The following is a 20,066-nucleotide window of genomic DNA, read 5'->3' on the forward strand; positions in this document are numbered from 1 at the left end:
GGGGAACCTGAGCATCAGAATAGCTAGTAAAGACAGTCACAACCAAGAGTTTGGGGAGATCCACAGAACCTGCCAGTCCTACCCTGGAGGAGTGCATGGTCTGGCTGGAGAGAGACACTGTGAGCCAGTCCCTGCTGGGCAGTGTGATCCGAGGACAACAGAGGTCAGGTGACACCTGATCTGGGCCATGAAAGAGGAGAGCTATTTCGATAGGTGGTGACCTGGGAAGAAGGTTGTTCCCTGTAGTGGGAACATCAAGAGCAAAAAAACACACGAATATGCAGAAGATATTTGGGGATCTCAAAAGGAGGTGACAGGAGATGGTGTCAGTTGGGGATCAGAAGGTAGAGAAACCAAAAAAACTAACATTTGTTCTCTGGATAGTGGGGGGATGGGAAGATTTCTCAGTGACCTGGTTAGATATGAATCTTGGAGAGATAATGTTCATGGAGACGCTGAGGTGAATTAGGAGACTGGAGTAAGCCAGTTAAGAGCTGCTTCAGGAGACCTGAGCACAGGAATGATGATGATGGCGGTGGCGGTGGCTATGGCGGCGGCAGCCAACAGCAACCCACTTCCTGTGTGATGGACATGGTACAAAAGGCACACACGTACTAACACACTTAAGTCTCACCACAGCCTCTGGAGGCAGACATTATCCCCACAGAGTGGTTAAGGCATTCTCCCAAAGTCACACAGCTCAAGGTAGCAAGTGGCAACACTATAGTTTACACCTAGGCTCTCTGATTTTAGAATTTGCACTTTTAAGCACCCACTATGTGGTCCTGATTTAGGTTAACAGTAGTAACAAACAAAAGAAAAAAGGGCCAAAACCGGTTTGGCTCAGTGGTAGAGCGTCGGTCTGCGGACTGAAGGGTCCCAGGTTCGATTCCGGTCAGGGGCATGTGCGTTGGTTGCGGGCACATCCCCGGTGGGGGGTGTGCAGGAGGCGGCTGGTCAGTGTTTCTCTTTCATCGACGTTTCTAGCTCTCTATCTCTCTCCTTTCCTCTCTGTAAAAAATCAATAAAATATATTTAAAAAAAAGAAAGAAAGAAAAAAGAAAAAAGGTTAGGATCCTGAGAGACATATAAAAGAAAAAAACTTGGTTCCCATTACAGACATGGTGAGGATAAAAAATGATTCCAAGGTTTTGGACTTGGATGACTAATGTCAAACTTGGGTATGGAGAAGCCAGAGAGGGACTGGGAAAAGAGTTTGATTGGGGACATGCTGAAAATGAGGTATGTGCTGCACAATCAGCATCTTTCAGAAACTGACGTCTATGCCCAGCTGGCGTGACTCGGTGGTTGAGTGTCAATCTACGAATCAGGAGATCATGGTTTGATTCCTGGCCAGGGCACATGTCTGTATTGTAGGCTCAATCCCCATTGTGGGGTGTGAAGGAGGCAGCCAATCAATGATATTCTCTCATCATTAATGTTTCTATCTCTCTCACCCTCTCCTTTCCTTGCTGAATTATATGTGTGTGTGTGTGTGTGTGTGTGTGTGTGTGTGTATTTTAAGACACTGAAGTCTAAAACTCTGCAAGAAGGTCATTTATTCACACGCCTTCATTCCATCACTCATGCAAACACTTCCTAAGCTTCTCCGAAGGCCGGACATAGTGATGGTGCTGGAGATACAGGGAGAAATAAGAAAAGGGTCTTCCATGAAAGACCTCCCAGTCTAATAAAGGAAAGAGGCATGCTAGTAAGCAATTGCTCTGGAGAGTAATAAGTGTATCAGGACTAGAAACATGGGAGTTATCCACAGAGGCGTGCGGCTTATGACTAGGGAAGGGTGGGCAGATAAAATCCTCCAGGGAAAGGATATTATGGAATGTCCACATTTAAGAAGCAAAATTCAGAGACAGGGAATGAGAAGAGTCAGAGAAACAGCAAGAAGGTCATGTCAAGGAAGGCAAAGGGAGGCATTTTGAGTTTGTGTCTGAAGAAAATGGTCAGAAGCATCAAGTATAACTAATTATATCAAAAACATGTACATTGAAATCTATTAGAAACATACTAAAGCACTTATAGGTGATGGTTGGGATTGTCTAAAATTCTCTAAGGAGGGAATTGTTGGGAGAAACTGATAAAACAAGTATGGCAAAATGCTGATAATCGTTGATGCTAGGAGATGGGTACACAAGGATTCTCTCTTCGTGTGAGTGTGTGAGTGTGTGTGTGTGTGTGTGTGTGTGTGTGTGTGTTTAAGGATCATGCATTGCAGAGAGTTTGAGAAGGCAGGGCCTACCATGGGAGGTGCCAAATACATCCTGACTAGGTGGTGTTGCACACACACCCTCGGAATGGAAGTCTTTAGAGATCTCAGAGAGCGGACTCAGGGGAGCTGAGAAGTAATGGAATCAGTGAGCACCAATTTCCGAGTATGTTTCTTTTTCCCAGGGTAGAACCCAACTTGTGGGCCATCCGGCCCCTTTCTATTTTCCTACAAGGACAGATCTGCCTGCTCTTACTCCTCTTCCGGCTTCAGATTCCCAGTAAGTTCCCTGTGTTCCCCTCCTTATGTTATCAAGTAAAGGCCTTTTCAAAGGCCTATTGGAGCACACCTTACTATTGTCAAAGGAACAAGCCACCTCCTTCTCACTTTTCTCCTCTCCTGCAGAACAAAGTTGCATTTAAAAGGAGAAACAGTCTCAGGTTTTGTCTTCCAAACAGAGAGAAGGTCCCAGGGGCAGGGACTCAACACAGTGAGACTGATTCCCTAGCATCGCTCATGCGGCAGTGAAGGAGGTGTGGAGGGACAAGGCAGACAAAGCCCTAGGACAAGCCCGACAGCAGAGACAGGGCGGCCGTGTTGTTCTGGGTCCCATGGCCTGGAGAGCACCGAAGAGCTATCGAATTCTGCTCAACCACACCGCGTAGCCTCTATCTTTCTCTAGAGTTTCCATGGTACTGACTTCTCTGCCAATGCCCCATAAATAACAATGGCCACCAAAGATAGCCCAGACTGTGCTTCCTTTCCTGGTATTGCGAGTCTCCAGGCTCAGCTCGGGACAGGGAGATGAGTGGGCTGCCCTAGAACTCAGTATAACAGTGAGCTGGGTTTCAGGAAGGTGGCCAGCCAGCTAAACCACAGGGCTATATTTTTATGCTTTTAGCTATAGAAATAAAACACTCTATTGTCTCTTACTATATATGTTTATTTGACCTATAGATAGCAATTTCTGCATAAAAGGAAAACGTTTAAAAGGGGTGAGGAGGTCTAGCCACATGTCTCATTTTGATAGGAGAGGCTTTCTCTCATCTCTATCATCTGTGTCCCTGCGCCTAGACCCATGTCTGGCACACAGAGCCACCTAGCTTGGTAAATATCTACACAAAATAGGATGAATTCTGTTCTAACAATGATTCTCTCACCTCTCCAGGCAACAGTAATCTCCTCTTCTTTCCCCACTCAAAAAGCATCCTATTTGTGTCTCATAACTGGCAGGCACTGATACAGAACTCTTCAAGGACACCTGGCTGCCTCGAAATGTCCAGAGAAGTACTTCTTTTTTTTCTTTTTCTTTTTAAAAAAATATATTTTATTGATTTTCCACAGAGAAAAAGGGAGAGGGATAGAGAGTTAGAAACGTCGATGAGAGAGAGAAACATCAACCAGCTGCCTCCTACACAGCCCCTACCCAGGATGTGCCCGCAAACAATGTACATGCCCTTGACCGGAATCAAACCTGGGACCTTTCACTCTGCAGACCGATGCTCTATCCACTGAGCCAAACCGGTTTTGGCAGAAGTACTTCTTATGATCATGGAGCACACAGCTTAGGATAGGGCCAACTTTTAGATGGGATTCAACTGGCCTACAGAGGTAACCTGGCCTGGAAAGTGACAGCATCCTCTTTCTCCGAGGAGGGGCTGTGAGTGATCAATCTCTGCCCTTAACACTAAGCAGAGGTACTGTTCCATGGAAAGTTCTCAAATAAATGAGGGAACAGATGATGGCAGGTCCATTCTATCAGCCTGACTGGCTAACCACTGATCTGCTCATTCAATAAATATTTATTGAGCACCTATATTTTCCAGACATTGTCCTGCAAACTATGGGCAGAGCAATGGAAGAAATAGATTCAGTCTACTCTCATGGCTAATGGGGGAGGGAAGCGGAAGGGGTAAAAGGAGCAACGGGTGGTTAGAGGTAAAAAGAGAAGTGGAGGTAATAGGCATGCCACAAAGACAGAACCTAGGCCAGAGGGTTCAGGCCCAACTTCCCTACACAAAGGAATATAAACTCAGGCCCTAACCGGTTTGGATCAGTGGATAGAGCATCGGCCTGCAAACTCAAGGGTTCCAGGTTCGATTCCAGTCAAGGGCATGCACCTTGGTTGTGGGCACATTCCCAGTGAGGGGTGTGCAGGAGACAGATGACTGATGTTTCTCTCTCATCAATGTTTCTAACTCTCTCTCCCTTCCTCTCTGTAAAAACTCAATAAAATGTTTTGTTTTGTATTGTTTTGTTTTAAAAAAAGGAATATAAATCCCGATCTAAAGGGGGGATTTGGAGAGGACAGGGGTTCCACAGGTAGGAAAGAGAATGGAGCTGAGGCATCTGGTGTGTAGTGATATGATGGAGGGTAGAGAGAGGAGGCTCAAGAAAACAGATCCTACAGGGCCCAGTAGACTTCCGATTTTATCCGGAGGGCAAAGGATTCCAGTCGAGATTTCAAGCTGGACATTATGTGGAGAACGAATTGGAGCGGGGCAGGGGCTGCTGCTCACACTTCAGCATCGTGCCTGAGCCACAGCGGTTCTCCATCGGTGCTTCAGGAGCTGGAGCACCGGTTATGCTCCTGCAAAGGGACAATGAGCTACTTCAGGAGGGCCGGGGGGGACCTCAGGGCTTCCTGAGATGAAAAGCTACAACACGGGCCTTTCCGGGCCTGTCTGTGGTAAAGAACAGAAGGGCTGCCTGTTTACCTTCCATATCCGGCCCCAGAGGCCCTGCAGAGGTGGAAGGTTTCCCAGAGGGAAGGGCATATGTGGTGTTCTGCAGGACATACAATACCTCCTTCTATGGGCCCACTGGCCCCCCTCAGCAGTCTCTAGCCCACTAGTAGGACACTACTAAACAAAGCACTCGGCCTCTTCTAGCTTAGCTTCCTAGCCCAGCAATGACCAGAGTATGCTCCTAAACTACATGGGCTCCATCCACCACCCTGTGTCTGAGATAATCAAGATGAGTATGAGATTGCTGCCTCTTTCTAAGAACCTTGTTTCCTGGACCCCTTAAATGCTTAATGTGTATATACCTAGCAATGAACTTGCTAGAACTCGGTGTCACTATTCAAAGAGCAGCTGTCTTCAAATGTAGACATCATAAAACAGCTCTAAGGCCTCCTGGTTGAAGAAATGTTTCCAATTCTCACTCTCACAACCAAATCACTCCTATTGGGACTCCAGACACCATAGGATAAGACCTCATAAAACTGCATCCCAAACCCCAACACCCTCAATAGACAGAGTAATAATTAAAACAGCCACCATTGCCTTAGCTCAGTGGTAGGCAAACTGCAGCTCACGAGCCACATGCGGCTCTTTGGCCCCTTAAGTGTGGCTCTTCCACAAAATACCACATGCGGGCGCTCATGTACAGTGCGACTGAAACTTCGTGGCCCATGTGCAGAAGTCAGTTTCCGGCTCTCAAAAGAAATTTCAATTGTTGTACTGTTGATATTTGGCTCTGTCGACTAATGAGTTTGCCGACCACTGCCCTAGCTGATTTGGCTTAGTGGACAGTGTTGGCCTGCGTACTAAAGGGTCCCAGGTTCGATTCCCGTCAAGGGCACATGCATGGGTTGCTGGCTCGATCTCCAGTAAGGGGCGTGCAGAAGGCAGCCAATCAATGATTCTTTCTCATCATTGATGTTTCTATCTCTCTATCCCTCTCCCTTCCTCTCTGAAATCAATAAAAATATATAAAAATAAATAAAATAAAACAGCCACCATTTACTTGTCTCTACAAAATGCTAAACACATCACTTCACTGAGTCCTGGTATAAATACATTATCAACCCTGTATTGTAGATGAGGAACCCAAGGCTTCCTTGCCCAAAGTCCCTTCAGCAGTTAAGTCCTGGGCCAGGATCAGCACCTGAACTTCTTTAGCTTCACGACCTGTGTTCATAAGAAACCAAGTCTACAGCCTCCAATGCAGAAGAAAGCCCGAGAATGCACATGGGTCCAGCTGCAGCCTCTGCACAGCTGGGCCATGTACCCTGGGTGTCCAAGCCCTGCTCTCTCCCTGCTATGAGGCCTATCGGCTGGGCAATGAAGAGCTGGATCCATCCAGCTGACCTTTCATCAAGAATCCTTCTGGTAGCTGCTAAAACCTCTGCCTAGCACCTCATCAGCCAAAATGTACAAGACAGAAAGATGGAGTTGAGACCTTCTGATAGCTGGAGGCCTCTGCTGTCAGCCACAAAGAATGTGCCTGAGACTTTCACAAAGATCCTCCCTCTTGAGAGAGATTTTTTAGGCTTACTAAAAAGCAGTAAAGTTGCCCTGGCTGGTTTGGCTCAGTGGATGGAGCATCAGCCTGTGGAATGAAGGGTCCTGGGTTCTATTCTAGTCAAGGGTACATGCCAGGGTTGCAGGCTCGATCCCCAGTAGGGGGCAAGAAGGAGGCAGCCAGTCAATGACTCTCATCATTGATGTTTCTGACTCTCTCTCCCTCTCCCTTCCTCTCTGAAATCAAAAGAAAAACCAAGCAAGTCAAGAAGGCAACAAACACCCAAGCTAGGTTGGCTATACTCTCACCATATGCTTTTCAGACCTGGATTCACTCTTGGCTAGTTTCAGACCTTCAATTTAAAAAATATCTAGTTTGTGCTTGTCTACAAAGGAATGTAGCTGGGCACCTCCCACCAGCAACACAGAAAACTCCCACTGCCATCACCTGCTCTTTGAGATGAAGCCATATATAGACAGACAGAACCCAGAAGGTATGCTCAGAGCCAAGTTAACACCCCAACTTCACAACACTGTTTAGACAGGTTCCCCAGTGAGAGGAAGATGAAATCCCATGACTGCCATGACTAGGCTGTCCCCTCTCCACACCCCATCCGATAAAACCCAAATCATTTGCACTCTGATGGCTCTCACAGCCCTAGCATCCAAGGATCCCCGAGAACATTGAGTCTTACTACTAGAGGTGGAAAGTGAAAGGGAACAGAAACAACAGCTCAGTCCTGACCAGTCCTGATGTGGAAGAAATAACCTCAAAGGAAAAGAGTATGGATTGATTCTTAGTTCTGTTGTTTGGCTGAATGACCTTGGGAAAGTCATATAACCTTTCTGAATCTGTTTCCTCATCTGTAAGGAGGAGATAAAAAAAAAAAAAACAAGGTTGATGTGAGGATAAAATGAAAGAACAGAAGGAAATGTATTGTTTGTGTTATAAGCTCTCACAGGATCTGTCCCAACATCAAAAAAGACACATTTCCATGGTGTTCCACTTGAGTATGAGTGTAATGAGGGCAAGGATGGTCCTATCTGTCTTCTTCATAACTGTATACCCAGTACCTAAAACAGTGACTAAAATGAAATAAATATTTGTAAAATCCATGCTTTCTGTTGCATTTAGGATAAAATCCACAGTCCTTATTGGAGGTATGTTCTGGCTGCAGTCACCTTTATTACCTCATCTCACACCGCCTTCCCCACTCTGCCTCTTCTTTTCTTTTTAAGATATGTTTTTATTGATTTCAGAGAGAGAGAGAGAGAGAAATAGAAACATCAATGATGAGAAAGTCATGGACTGGCTCCCTCCTGAATGCCCCCTGCTGGGGATGGAGCCCCAAACCAGGGCATGTACTCTGACTAGGAATCCAACCATGACCTCCTGTTCATAGGATGATGTTCAACCACTGAGCCACACTAGCTGGGTGACTCTGCCCCAACTTCTAGTTCTCTCCTCTCATGTTCCTCAGGACTCTTACCTAGGATGCTCCTCTCCCAGGTTGGCTCCTGCTTACCCTCCAGGTCCCATTTCACTGTCAACATCTCAAAAAAGGCAAACATAATGGCTCTTGCCCAATCTGAATCAATTTCCCTACTCTACCCTCTTAAAGGGCTCTGCTCTTTCCCTTCATAATTTGGAACACTATATGCTTTGGATTTTGTTGTTTTTGCTGTTTAATATCTCTCTTCCCCACTGGGCTGTAAGCCCCATGAGGATAGGAACTACTGTTTTGTTCACATCTCTCTTAATTGATTTCAGAGAGGAAGGGAGAGGGAGAAAGAAATAGAAACATCAATGATGAGAGAGAACCATTGATGGGCTGCCTCCTGCATGCTCTTTACTGGGGATCGAGTCCGCAACCCAGACATATGCCCTTGATGATGGAAATCGAACCTGGGACCCTTCAGTCAGTAGCCAACGCTCTATTCACAAGCCAAAATTGACTAGGGCATTGTTCACATCTCTTTATTTGGTACCTTGTTTATGTCACATACTGGATAATTGCTCAATAAATGATGAATGGATGGATGACCCCACCTTCTCTGTTAATCATGCTGGGATCAATTATTAAACAATGGGAGAGGGCTTCTCCTTATCGGACTGTTGCTCTATCTCTCCTTTCCCCTCCATAATTCACTTCCTTCCTCCCCATTCATTCCAAATCCACCAAAAGGAATGCAGATTAAAAAAATAAGAGCCTCATGAAACAAACACCCCTGTGTAGCATAAATGGCTGGCAGTTCCCACTTACGAGAACTCCTACTGCTCTGGCCTCTACTCCAATCTGTGGAGAGCTAGAAACTTTCTCATCCTAATCTCTGTGGTAGAGTGACAGCCCTGGGCATAATGGGACAGGCTAGCTGGTGATAAAGTCTGTACTGCTCAGCTGTTTTTTCTAAGTGAAAAGCCCTTTCTCTTGCAGGGTTTCCATTCAAGGAGAGAGAGGCAGTGAGCAATTCAAAGCATTACAACCATTTTTCCTCCAGCTATTTCTAGGCACAAAAACATATAAGGACTCAAGGCCAGCCTGAGAAAACAATTGGGCCAGGAAATACTCAAACCAGTGCAGAGCCCAAAAAAAGTTAAAGTTGAGGGCGATGTTTTATGGAGAGTTTCCTTTTTCCAGACAGACAGCTCCAAATGCAAGGTTTGATAAGTATTATTTTCTGTGAGGTCACTAATCCCATTAAAAGGAAACTCAATTAACGCTTAGAAAAAAAAAATTACATGCATTTTTTCGGGTATACCGTATTTTTCGGACCATAAGACGCACTTTTTCCCCCCAGAAGTGGGGGGGGGGAAAGTCCCTGCGTCTTATGGTCCAAATATAGCCTACACATATACTTTAAAAAAAAAGTTTTTTTACTTGCCCGGCTCTGTGTGGTCTCTGTGTGCTTGCCCGGCTCTAAAATGGTTCTAAATGCCGCTGTTTACTTTACAGGGTTGATTACATGTGTTTATGACTGTGATGTTGGGTTTTAATGCACATAAAATATTTTAGGACACTATTTGTTTCAGAATCTTTTTTTCTTCATTTCCCTTCTCTAAAATCTGGTGCGTCTTATGGTCCGGAGTGTCTTATGGTCCGAAAAATATGGTAAGTGTCAAAAATTTTTTTCAAGTCAACAACTTTATTTTTTTATTGATATTTTACAGACAGGAAAGGAGAGGGATAGAGAATTAGAAATGTCGATGAGAGAGAATCATCAATCAGCTGCCTCCTACACACACCCCACTGGGGATGTGCCTGCAACCACTGTACATGCCCTTGACCGGAATCGAACCCGGGACCTTTCAGTTGGCAGACCGATGCTCTATCCACTGAGCCAAACCAGTTTCAGCACAAGTCAACAACTTTATTACACTCCTAGTATATCCCAGAAACCCATCAACTCTTTCCTGTGTAATTAGTGCTGTGTTCTCACTTTTCAATCTACTTAGATCTTAGTATTCATCTCTTTCACAAAACCTGGATTGTAGGTATCTTCTGGAAGTCAAACTGAAGTGGCCAATCCTAAATGAGTACTTCAGTACATATGCCATTTGGGGACAAATTATTAATTGGCAGTTAATTTTGAAGGTTGGCATTGTTCATCAAGTTACAGTAGGTGCAAAATAGCTGCCTTTATATAAAAGTGTTCTTTGGAGCCTTCTAAAACAAAATCAAAAGAACTCTCCACTATTTTTGTTCACAGAAATATGTATATGGTGTGAGGAATTTTGAGGAGCCAACTCAATTAGTTATAGCAATGTAAAAAGGGGAAGTCCAGAAATGGAAAATCACAAATATAGAGCTGTCACCAAGGAGTAAAAGAATATGGATTTTCTCTTTTCCAGTAAGCAGCAGCAGCCCAAGAAAGAACTAAAAAGGAGAGGTAGAGACAGGATAAAAATCATGCAAATTTCCAAGGTCAAAGGTCACAAGTAGATAGTTCTTAGGGTTTTTAAGTTTAATTAATCGCCCCATATAATTCTGGGTTTCAAAATTCTACGAAAATAGCCCTAACTGGTTTGGCTCAGTGGATAGAGCATTGGCCTGTGAACTCAAGAGTCCCAGGTTCGATTCTGGTCAAGGGCATGTGCCTTGGCTGAGGGCACATCCCCAGTTGGGAGTGTGCAGGAGGCAGCTGATCGATGTTTCTCCCTCATCAGTGTTTCTAACTCTCTATCCCTTTCCCTTTAAAAAAAATTAATAAAACATATTAAAAAAAAAAAAGATAACTGTTGCAGCCAGATTTATTAAAAAAAAAAAATATATATATATATATATATATATATATATATATATATATATATATATATATATATATATATATATATATAAATATGAAGTCCCAGGCCCTCATGCACACCTGACCACAATCAACTGAAACTAAGTAGTGTCTGTCCTGTCCAGGCTACTTCACTGGTTGTCACCTGCCCTATAATAATCCAGGACAACAGTTCCTCAGAGCTCCAGAAGAAAATGGAACACTCACATCCATTCCCTTCACAATGGCCTGGATGACAGCACCACTCATGGAGTCTCCTGTCCTCACTATTCCTGAAAGGGGACTGAGGGTGGAGATGTACCTGCTCAGCTTCCAGCCTCTTTTGACCTGCATTCCCACATGACTTGAAAATCCCAGGTCAGAGTGGAGGGTGTTATGCGGTCTCCAGCTTCCCTGAGAGGAAGCACCAAATTTCCTGGGGGACCTAGGAGACATTCTTTCCAGGTACCCTATCCAAATGGTGGGGCTAGAAAGCTGAGAAAGGGCAATGTTAGAAACACCAGATCTACTGGTCTGTAGGGCCCTGGAGGAATGACCCCCTTCAGCTGCCAACACTTAAATTTGGTGCTAAGAATAGCTATTTCCACTAAATACCAGTAAATTTTCCATACATTGAAGTCTGAGCCTAGAGATTTTGGACTGGGCTGCAACTGCTTTCCCTCCTTTTCTCAACTCTTGCTTCAAGCTACCTAATGAACAAGTGAACCAGCATTCCAAGAACAATTTCCAAAGTGTGTCCCAAAACAAAACCCCACAGACAGACCATGAGGTGTTAGCCCTGGTATTGTTATTAGCCAACCAAAAAGGGTGCTAACTTCACCAACTTCCTGGTAGTTACCACAAAAACATGGCTCCAAGAGTACAAAGTAGTCCCTTAAGCAGCAGCTTGAGCAATCCAAAGGCAACCAATCATCTTTCCAGGCAATGGCCACCCGCCCCCCATCATGATGCTCACCACCAGCTTCTCTCCAGCTGCTCAGGTAACTACTTAATCTAAGTAAAAAGTAGCATGCTTGCATCTTCTACCCATCCACTTTGGTAGCCACCTAAGCTGTTCCCACATAGAAACTCTAGCCACCTAAGCTTTTCCCACATAGAAACTCTAGATACCATTGATGGGGGTTACCTGGAAAGTCTGGTGTCCTAGGCCAGGAGATTCTTCCTTCTTACCTAGATTTGTCTTCTCTTCCCAGCAATATATCCCAAGCCAGAATAGTTTCAGGAAAAGCTGGATCTCAAGGTGACTCTGCAGCTCTGAGGAGCTTATGAAACCACACACCAAAAACCAAACACTCAGGACTCATCTGCAAGTTGATTTATGAGAGGTAGCCCTGAACACCTAGACACATACAGCATGTTGGAAATATCCTTTCCAAATCCAGGAAATGTGTCTATTGCAGTTAAACTATAAGCAGTAAACCAAAGGTGGTATTCACAGCTACATATCACCCTAAATATCTGGTTCACTTCTATCATTCCATTCATTGTCTGTCTGCATCTCTGGAATGTAACTGCTATTAGGGCAAGAGCTACATTGGTTTTCTTTCTTAGTGTATTTCTAAGTCTAAGAGTCTAAGGAAATATCAATTGAATGAGGGGTGGAGGGGACGGATACTAACATATCACAAGATGTGCACCACAGGTAACTTACATGGCTCTTCTAGTAATCTTCAAACTTTCTTCTAGAACTATTAGGATGTTTTTTATGGAGATGGGGGTGCAATGGACACTCTCAACTGTATCCTGATCCTGCATTAGTATTTCATCAACAAACTGGACTGTGAAAAGCATGAAACCAGACACCACATTACATCCCATCTGAGTAAATTACCCATGGTTTATTTGAAATTCTAAGGAACAGGCACCTCAAAAGACATCTCTCTCCTTAACCAGGCCTGGATCTTCTTATGACTGCCTTCTGCCATATAAATAGTAAGCCAGCTTGCATATTTTGCATTAATGTTTTCATGCAGGGCTGGTTCAAGTTTATTTTTGTTGCTTTCATTTTAAGACTGTGTTTATGCTTTTCTGTTAGACTTCCAGCCAGATGACAAGATGCAAAGTTTATCCTTTTTTCAAAGATGCTCCAGACAGTTCCTGAAGGCATTTGAAAAGATTAACTCAGAGATGCCAACTCACTGGCATTGGTAATTTCCCAAATGGTTTTTGTGGAAGAAACAGATAATTAAACTAGTTCTGTGCCTCAGTTTCCACACTTCTTTTTTGTGAGTTTGTATTTTTTATTAATCCTCACCAGAGAATATTTTCCTCATTGATTTTTAAGGAAAGTGGGAGAGAGAGAGAAAGACAGAGAAACACATTGATTGGTTGCCTCCTACATGAGCCCAGATCAGGGCCCAGGCCAGGGAAGAGCCTGCAACCAAGGAACATGCCCTTGACTAGAATCGAATCCAGCACCCTTTGGTCCGCAGACCAACACTCTATCCATTGAGCCAAATCGGCTAGGACTCCACATTTCTTTCTTTTTTTTATTTTTTTTAATATATTTTATTGATTTTTTACAGAGGAAGGGAGAGAGATAGAAAGCCAGAAACATCGATGAGAGTAACATCGATCAGCTGCCTCTTGCACACCCCCTACTGGGGACGTGCCCACAACTCAGGTACATGCCCTTGGCCAGAATCGAACCCGGGACCCTGGAGTCCACAGGCTGACGCTCTATCCATTGAGCCAAACTGGTTTCAGCGGACTCCACATTTCTTAACGATGGAGCGTCTCATCCTCAGAGCAGCAGCAGGCATTTACCTCTTGCCTAACTTAGCACCCTGCCTTGTGGGTCACAAATCCCAGACTGTAACAGCCAGTTACTCAAGAAAGAACTACCAGTAAATGGGAAATGGCTCAGAAAAGGCTGTCTCTGAAAAAGCAGCAGCATTTTGAGGAGCAAAAATAGCAAGAGAATTTTAACTTGGAAAAACAAGGAAAGTTGAACCTAAGAATATTTCAAAGACCCCAAAACTTGTGATTTCTCTTCTTCCCAGCTTTTCATATGACTTGCCTCTTCTAGAAACAACTAAGCACACATATTTACACTCTTTTTGTAATCCTGCAAACTCTCCTCCCCATAGGCCATGCTTAGTGGTGACAGCTTTGAACAATGACATCATCCCAGGTTTGCCTCTTTGGCAAGGTCACCAATATTGTTTGCAGTTAATTTCCTGTAAAGGCAGGAAACTAGCCCTGTGCCTTGAATTCTCCGCCTGTTCTGAGCCATCCTGTCAAACATTTTTTTGTTTTTCTTTTAAAAATACAAAAACTTCCCTGAGCTTTTATCAAGCATTTTAATTACAGCTACGGGATTAAATACATTTATGGGTAACCGCATGCCTGCTGGTAATTAGTAAGTTGAAAGACCTTCCCATCTTTAGGTGGTTCCTTTGCCTTCATCCCCTCTCAGAAGCTCCTTTACCCCCTCCCTGAATGTCCAGGTTAATTACTAAATGTGACCTACCGAAACAAGCAGGTCTGGCCAGTCAGCACCCCTCCCTCAGGGCTCCGAGAGGAGCTTGTCCCTCCTCTCAAGTCCAGAACAGAAAATGTGCACTGGAGAGGACTAATGATGCAGAAGATGTGGCAGGTTTCAGGGGCTTTAATGTCGACACAGTTTAATTAAGCCTGGGCTAATTTAACCCTGGCACAATCAAGGGGAGGAAAACTGCTCCTCCTCTCAGAGGCAGCAAGTGTTTGGATTTGCCAGTTGCAACAAAGGAAGATTTCAAGCAGATTTCAAGGCGGACTCTTGATGTGTGTGCGGAATACCTCTGATGTGTAGAATCCCAACTGGAGGTGCAGCTGATGCAGGCTGTTACTTTCCTTTCCGTTCACTTTTCTGTATAAGATGGGTGTCAACCACCACAACCCTGGTGGCCCTCCCACAAGATCCCGCCTGCTGCCAACAAAGAGCAGCTCCTAAAAATGGCTGCCCCCACCCCCGAACACTAGTCAGTTGTAACATTTTCCAAATTTGCTTAGAGCCTGCTGTGTTAGGGGAGAGGCTGGGAGGCAGACATTCTCCTCATTCTTTTGCCTTATTAGGTTGTGGATTTGATTGCTTTTGGGGGGGAATAGCGGCTAAAATGAGGAATGGCATCAGGAAGTGACCTCGGGAAGAGGAGGGGCAGGAGGAAGGTGGAAGAGGCTGAAGCAGCAGGCATGAGCAGCACTGAGGAAGGGGGCCTGGAAGGAGCACGGCTCTGCTAAACGATGGTCCCTCTTTCCAGGTCAGCAGGTGGGCACAGGATCCTACACACCTCAAGCCCCACATGAGAGCATTTGGGACAGTGATTTTTGGGGTTATCAATGGGAAGGCCTTCCTGTTTCCACATCATTATCAATTGAGAGAAGGTGGCCTAGCTTGAGGCCTTAGGTTGTTTCTAACTTGAGTCAGTAAGTTTTTGTTTGTTCGTTCTTACCTTGGGGGAAGGGGAAAGAAGGGGAACAGGAAAAGAGCACCTCGGTTGATCCCAAACTTAACAAAGTTACTTATGTAAGAGCCTTGCCAGCACTGCCTATGGCTTATGGAGACACAAAACTGTTCAGGGCTTGCAACTCTGAAAACGAACTTACCTCCCAGGTAATGAGGCCCAGATGGACCCAGAGGCTGGGAACAGGGCTATGTTATGTCACTTGCAGCTCAAATGCCAGCTGCCACTTGACAGAGGCTGCTTCTTTGAAGTCTGCTGGATTTAGGGTTCAGAGTTCCCTGAGGGAGGACTTCAGAAAAGAAGGTATATAGTTTGGCTTTCCACTGAGCTGCACATTTCAGCAGACACTTTCAACACTTTTAAGGAGGAAGCTCAAGCAGCAGATCCCACCTGGACACAGGTGGTAAGTGTTGAAAACATTTTGAAAAGCTTCACTTATTGAGCACTGACAATGTGCCAGGCACTGTGCAAGTGTTTCACACATACCATGTATCTAATTTAATCCCAGAATCATCCTGAGAAATGGGATAATGGCCCTTTTCAAGAGACACTGAGGCTTACTTAAGTCCTGCCATGTGTCCAGGACCAGTAGGTGTTGGATAGATATGGAGCCCAGGTCTGTCTTGCTCTAGTGTAGGGGTGTCGAACTCAATCAGAGAAGGGGCCAAAATCTAAAATCCAGCCTAAATCGCTGGCCGAATGGTTTACTGAACAGTCATAAACTGTCATTGTGATGGAAACGCAGCGGAGTGCAGAGATGACAGCGCGGTGCGGGCCACATTGCAAGGCCTGGCGGGACGGATTTGGCCCGCGGGCCTTGTGTTTGACACATGTGCTCTAGTGTCTGTGCTCTGACCCCAGCCCTCCCCCCACACCATACCTTTCACTACTTCCTTGTTCTGTCACCAGAAGCACCCTCCCACAGAAGCTTCTGCTCTCTCAACACCACCTCCCAGGTTGCAGCTGCTTGGGCCAAGAGACAGCCTGAATCCCAGGGACACCTGAGCCGCCTCCTATCTGGGGTGGGTTGGCTGGGTGCTATCGGCTAACCCACTGGCAGAGCAGGTGTGTCCTCCCAGCACCTGGGTTCATGCAAGAAAGTTATACTATGCAACAGCTCCCCAGAAACCTCTCTCAAAATGTGGGAAGAGCAATGCACCTCCAAATTATAACTAATGAGCCCCAATTTCTCTCCTGGAAAAATGCCCACCTCCCTAACTCCTTTACTTTTCAAAGGGGTGGAAAAAGGCAACTCTTGAGGATAGTCAGACAGATCCTGTCTGAAAGGTGCAATAAAATGCAATAGGAAACAGAAATGAGCTGTGATAATACCCTGCAGCCCTCTCCCTAACACACAGGCAGGACTCCAGTGCCCAAGCTACAGAGACTGGTTCATTCCAGGAGACACCTGCCATTCTCTCCATCCGCACCAAATTCTCCCACGGCAAACCTACTGGTGTCAGGCAGCTTAAGAGATAGAGGCTGGGTTCTCCTGGATGATTTTATCCACTAAATTACTTGCATGAGCTGAGCTATGTCATGGCTCTCAAGCATCATCTAGGAGAGAAAAAACAAACAAACCTGAAACCACATGAAGAAAAAGGCCTGGGCCAGCACCCCAACCTTATCTTGTAGCAGGGCTTGAGTACAACTCAAGTATGTCAAGTTTGGGAATTCATATCAAGGGCATTGAAGTATTTGAATCATTAGCCATGAGCATCTGAATGAGGTGTTATTTTTTGTGGTGGTTTTTTTTTTTTTTTTCCCCCTTGTTTTTTTTTTAAACTCACTAGAGTATTTCCTGGGATAGGAACTCTTAAGTTCCGTAAGCCAGCTCTAAGGCATTTATTTAGAGAAAGAATAGCACCTGGAAGCTGAGGTTGACAGGCAAGAATAAACTCTCAAGGCACAATACTTCTAGGCTACCTTTATTCCAAGGACAGCATGTTAGCTGGGCACACCAAAACCAGCAAGCCTGCTAGGAGTCAACTCCATTCATTTCCATGATCTCAATACAGAACTACCAGTCCCAGCTTTGGGTGAGCCAGGGGCAGTGGCAGCTTCACACACTGGAGGGGCCATAAGGCACAAAGCTTGGAGAGATCCTTGAACATAAGAGGGGGGTTTCTCTATTCCTCTTTTTCTGAAGCCTGTACTTATTCTGAAAACAAATGCCAGCATGGATCAGTGGTTAAGCACTGACCTATGAACCAGGAGGTCAAAGTTTGATAACCGGTAGGGCACATGCCCAGGTTGTGGGCTCAGTCCCCAGTGTGGGGTGTACTGGAGGCAGCTGACTAGTGATTCTCTCTAATCATTGATGTTTCTGTCTCTCTCCCCCTCCCTTCCTCTCTGAAATCAATAAAAAATATAGACATATTTTATTTTATATTTTAAGTATCAGTCAGGGCAGACTCCCACATAGGAAGGTGTCTGACCTGCTCACTACAGCCGTGAAAGCAACAGGGGCTGTGAATGGATTCAGATTCAGAAAGTAGGATCTTGTTATTCAGAGCTCGCAAGGTATGGCTAAGAAATACCCAACATAGTGACTCAAACATGAAACTCCACAAAGACAATGCTCATCAGGGGAAGGACCTGGTAGGACTGCTCATAAGAGGCAGCTAAGGAAAATTGTTCAGTTGCACACACAGGACCCCTTAATACTTTCCCCCAGAAAGCTTCCCGAACGAAGCTGGGGAAAAGGCCCCCCCCTCCTGCACACTCACCTCCTTTATGAACGTTTCCATGACTGACCCCACCTGCCCTTATTCACCCCTCTCCTCTCCCAGGACACGGCCAGAGAGCTGTGGGTTTGTCGGTGTGCAGCTTAGTGTCCTCCTGAGGTCTCATGTGGCTTTGCTCTCTCCCCAACTACACTGTGAGCTCCTTGAGATCATGGGCCGGGTCTCCGGTTTCTCTCATACCCCCAAAGGCTCGGTGCAGAGCTTCCCTCTGCAGAGGGGCCCAGCGAGGGCTGTCGTCTGGCCCTGGCGGTCATGTTTCTATCTGAGTGCTGGACTCCAAAGCCCATGAAGCCCTAACTCATGTTACACAAGATGCTGGTTGGCTATAAAATGCAGACCCACTTTGGTCAGTGGCCCCTAATTCTGCTCCCAAGTGACGACTGCTAAGGTCTTTCAAAAGACCTCCCAAGTTTTTACAGTGTGATAAAAAGAGACAGCTTCCCGCAAAGAAAGCCTTTTCTAAGTGCAGGAACAGCTTGGAGCAAGTTCAGCTCAGCATAAATGCATAAGCTACCCACCGTGGAAACTTACAGCTGTATCCCAAACGTGGGGTAGGAATATAGAACTGGACACATTTTCCATTTACCAAACACATTCTTGCATAAAGGTAAAGTTTTATTTTTCCTATTTAAAGAATAAGGATAAACATATACACATACTTTTCTCCCCTCCTATACAGCTACTTAAAAGATTTAACAAGTTCACATCGGTATGCTGCCAGGAGAATGGAAACCTCACCATCTTCTTTCCAGATGAAGCAGCCCATGCCATTACAAAGACACCTTCATATTCATTCCCTCCTTTATATTGTGTCGACAAGGTTAATTTTTGCTGCCAAATCACATCAAGGGCAGGGCAGAGAAAATCCCAGCCCATATTCACAATGGACATTTTATGATCCATGAGCTTCTTGCTGAATGCTGTGTGTACAGTCAGGAGTGTCTATTGATAGACCCAAGCTCTCTCTGTTCCTCCCTCTCTGAGTAAAAGCCACATAACTAGTTTGACAAGGTGTGCATTCAAATGGGGAGCCACGGGCCAAATGAAATCTTCGAGTTCCTGGATTGGCTTTCAGTGGGGTCTGGAAAGCTAAACGCCTCAGAGTGAATCGGCCTGCGTGCCTGTCTCCCAGACCAAAGAAAACAAGGGGGAAATACTGAGTAAATGGAAGAGGGATTTACAGAGAAAGGGAGGACCTAGGAGAAGAGCCAGTTTAAAAAATCAGGCTTCCTGCCTTCCCACTTCAAAGAAGGAAACACAACACTTTACCAGAGATGCTTTGTAAATCAAGCAGCCTCTTGATGGGACTGAAGGGGGCTGGAATTTGTTCATGGGGTAAAAGTTAAGCTCCCTGAGAGACACTACAAAGCTATAGGAGTACACAGTGCCATAAAACTCCAGATTTAAAAGTTACCAAGGCTTTAATCAAACACAGGTGTCTCCTGCAGCAATGATCACAGAGATAATTGAAGCTTTTGTTTGGTTTAATGTTCTCCAGTCCTGGGATTCCCACTTTAGAAGTCAGTTCTGGTCTGGCCTGTCCAGGAGGCCTGAGAGGAAAGGGTTGAAGTGACAGTTTTGGAAGCATGAGGTTCCTGGCCTACTACAGTCCAAAAGGGACAAAATTTGCATATTCTAGGCCTCACCACCAATTCTAACAAGGTCTCAGAGATCTGGCTGTGCCCAGCTTTTCAACATGCCCTGCCCTGAACCACTTTGGCCTTCCTTCTCTTCTCCGTGCCTCCACACTCTAGTTCCCTCTGCTTAGAACAGCCTTAGTCCAGTGTCCTCTTGGTTCTCTCTTCCTCACTGGTGTAAAAATAAGAGCATAGGCTTGAGGTAGACCTTCCAGGTTCAAATCCTGACACTGTCACTTGGGCAAGTGGCTTAAATTTCCATGGATTCATTTTTTGCACCTGTCGTATAAAGGTAACAACATCTACCTCCCAGGATTACACAAGTCAGTCCATGTAAAGCACTGAGAATAGTGTCTAGTATGGAGCAATGTGCTAGCTATTATGCTTGCTCTCTGTCTCCCACCAGCTTGTAAATAAAGAACATATAAAAATTTAAAGAAAAAAAAGAACATATAGAAATGAGATGGAAGATGGTTTGCATT

General features: G+C 45.1%; 1 protein-coding gene and 1 long non-coding RNA gene across 6 annotated transcripts in view; both read right to left on the reverse strand.

Annotated features, from left to right (window-relative positions):
- The window catches only part of ACTN4 (actinin alpha 4), a 79,033-nt gene that overhangs the window by 47,306 nt on the left and 11,661 nt on the right, over window positions 1–20,066 (reverse strand). The window lies entirely within an intron of this gene.
- On the reverse strand, window positions 1,523–3,519 carry LOC123651122. Its single transcript, XR_006739612.1, has 2 exons — window positions 3,385–3,519; window positions 1,523–2,623 (listed from the first exon to the last, which is right to left on the reverse strand). It is a non-coding gene; the product is annotated as an uncharacterized LOC123651122 (long non-coding RNA).

Source organism: Pipistrellus kuhlii, unplaced genomic scaffold, assembly GCF_014108245.1.
Source record: "Pipistrellus kuhlii isolate mPipKuh1 unplaced genomic scaffold, mPipKuh1.p scaffold_m20_p_38, whole genome shotgun sequence".
NCBI lineage: Eukaryota > Metazoa > Chordata > Mammalia > Chiroptera > Vespertilionidae > Pipistrellus > Pipistrellus kuhlii.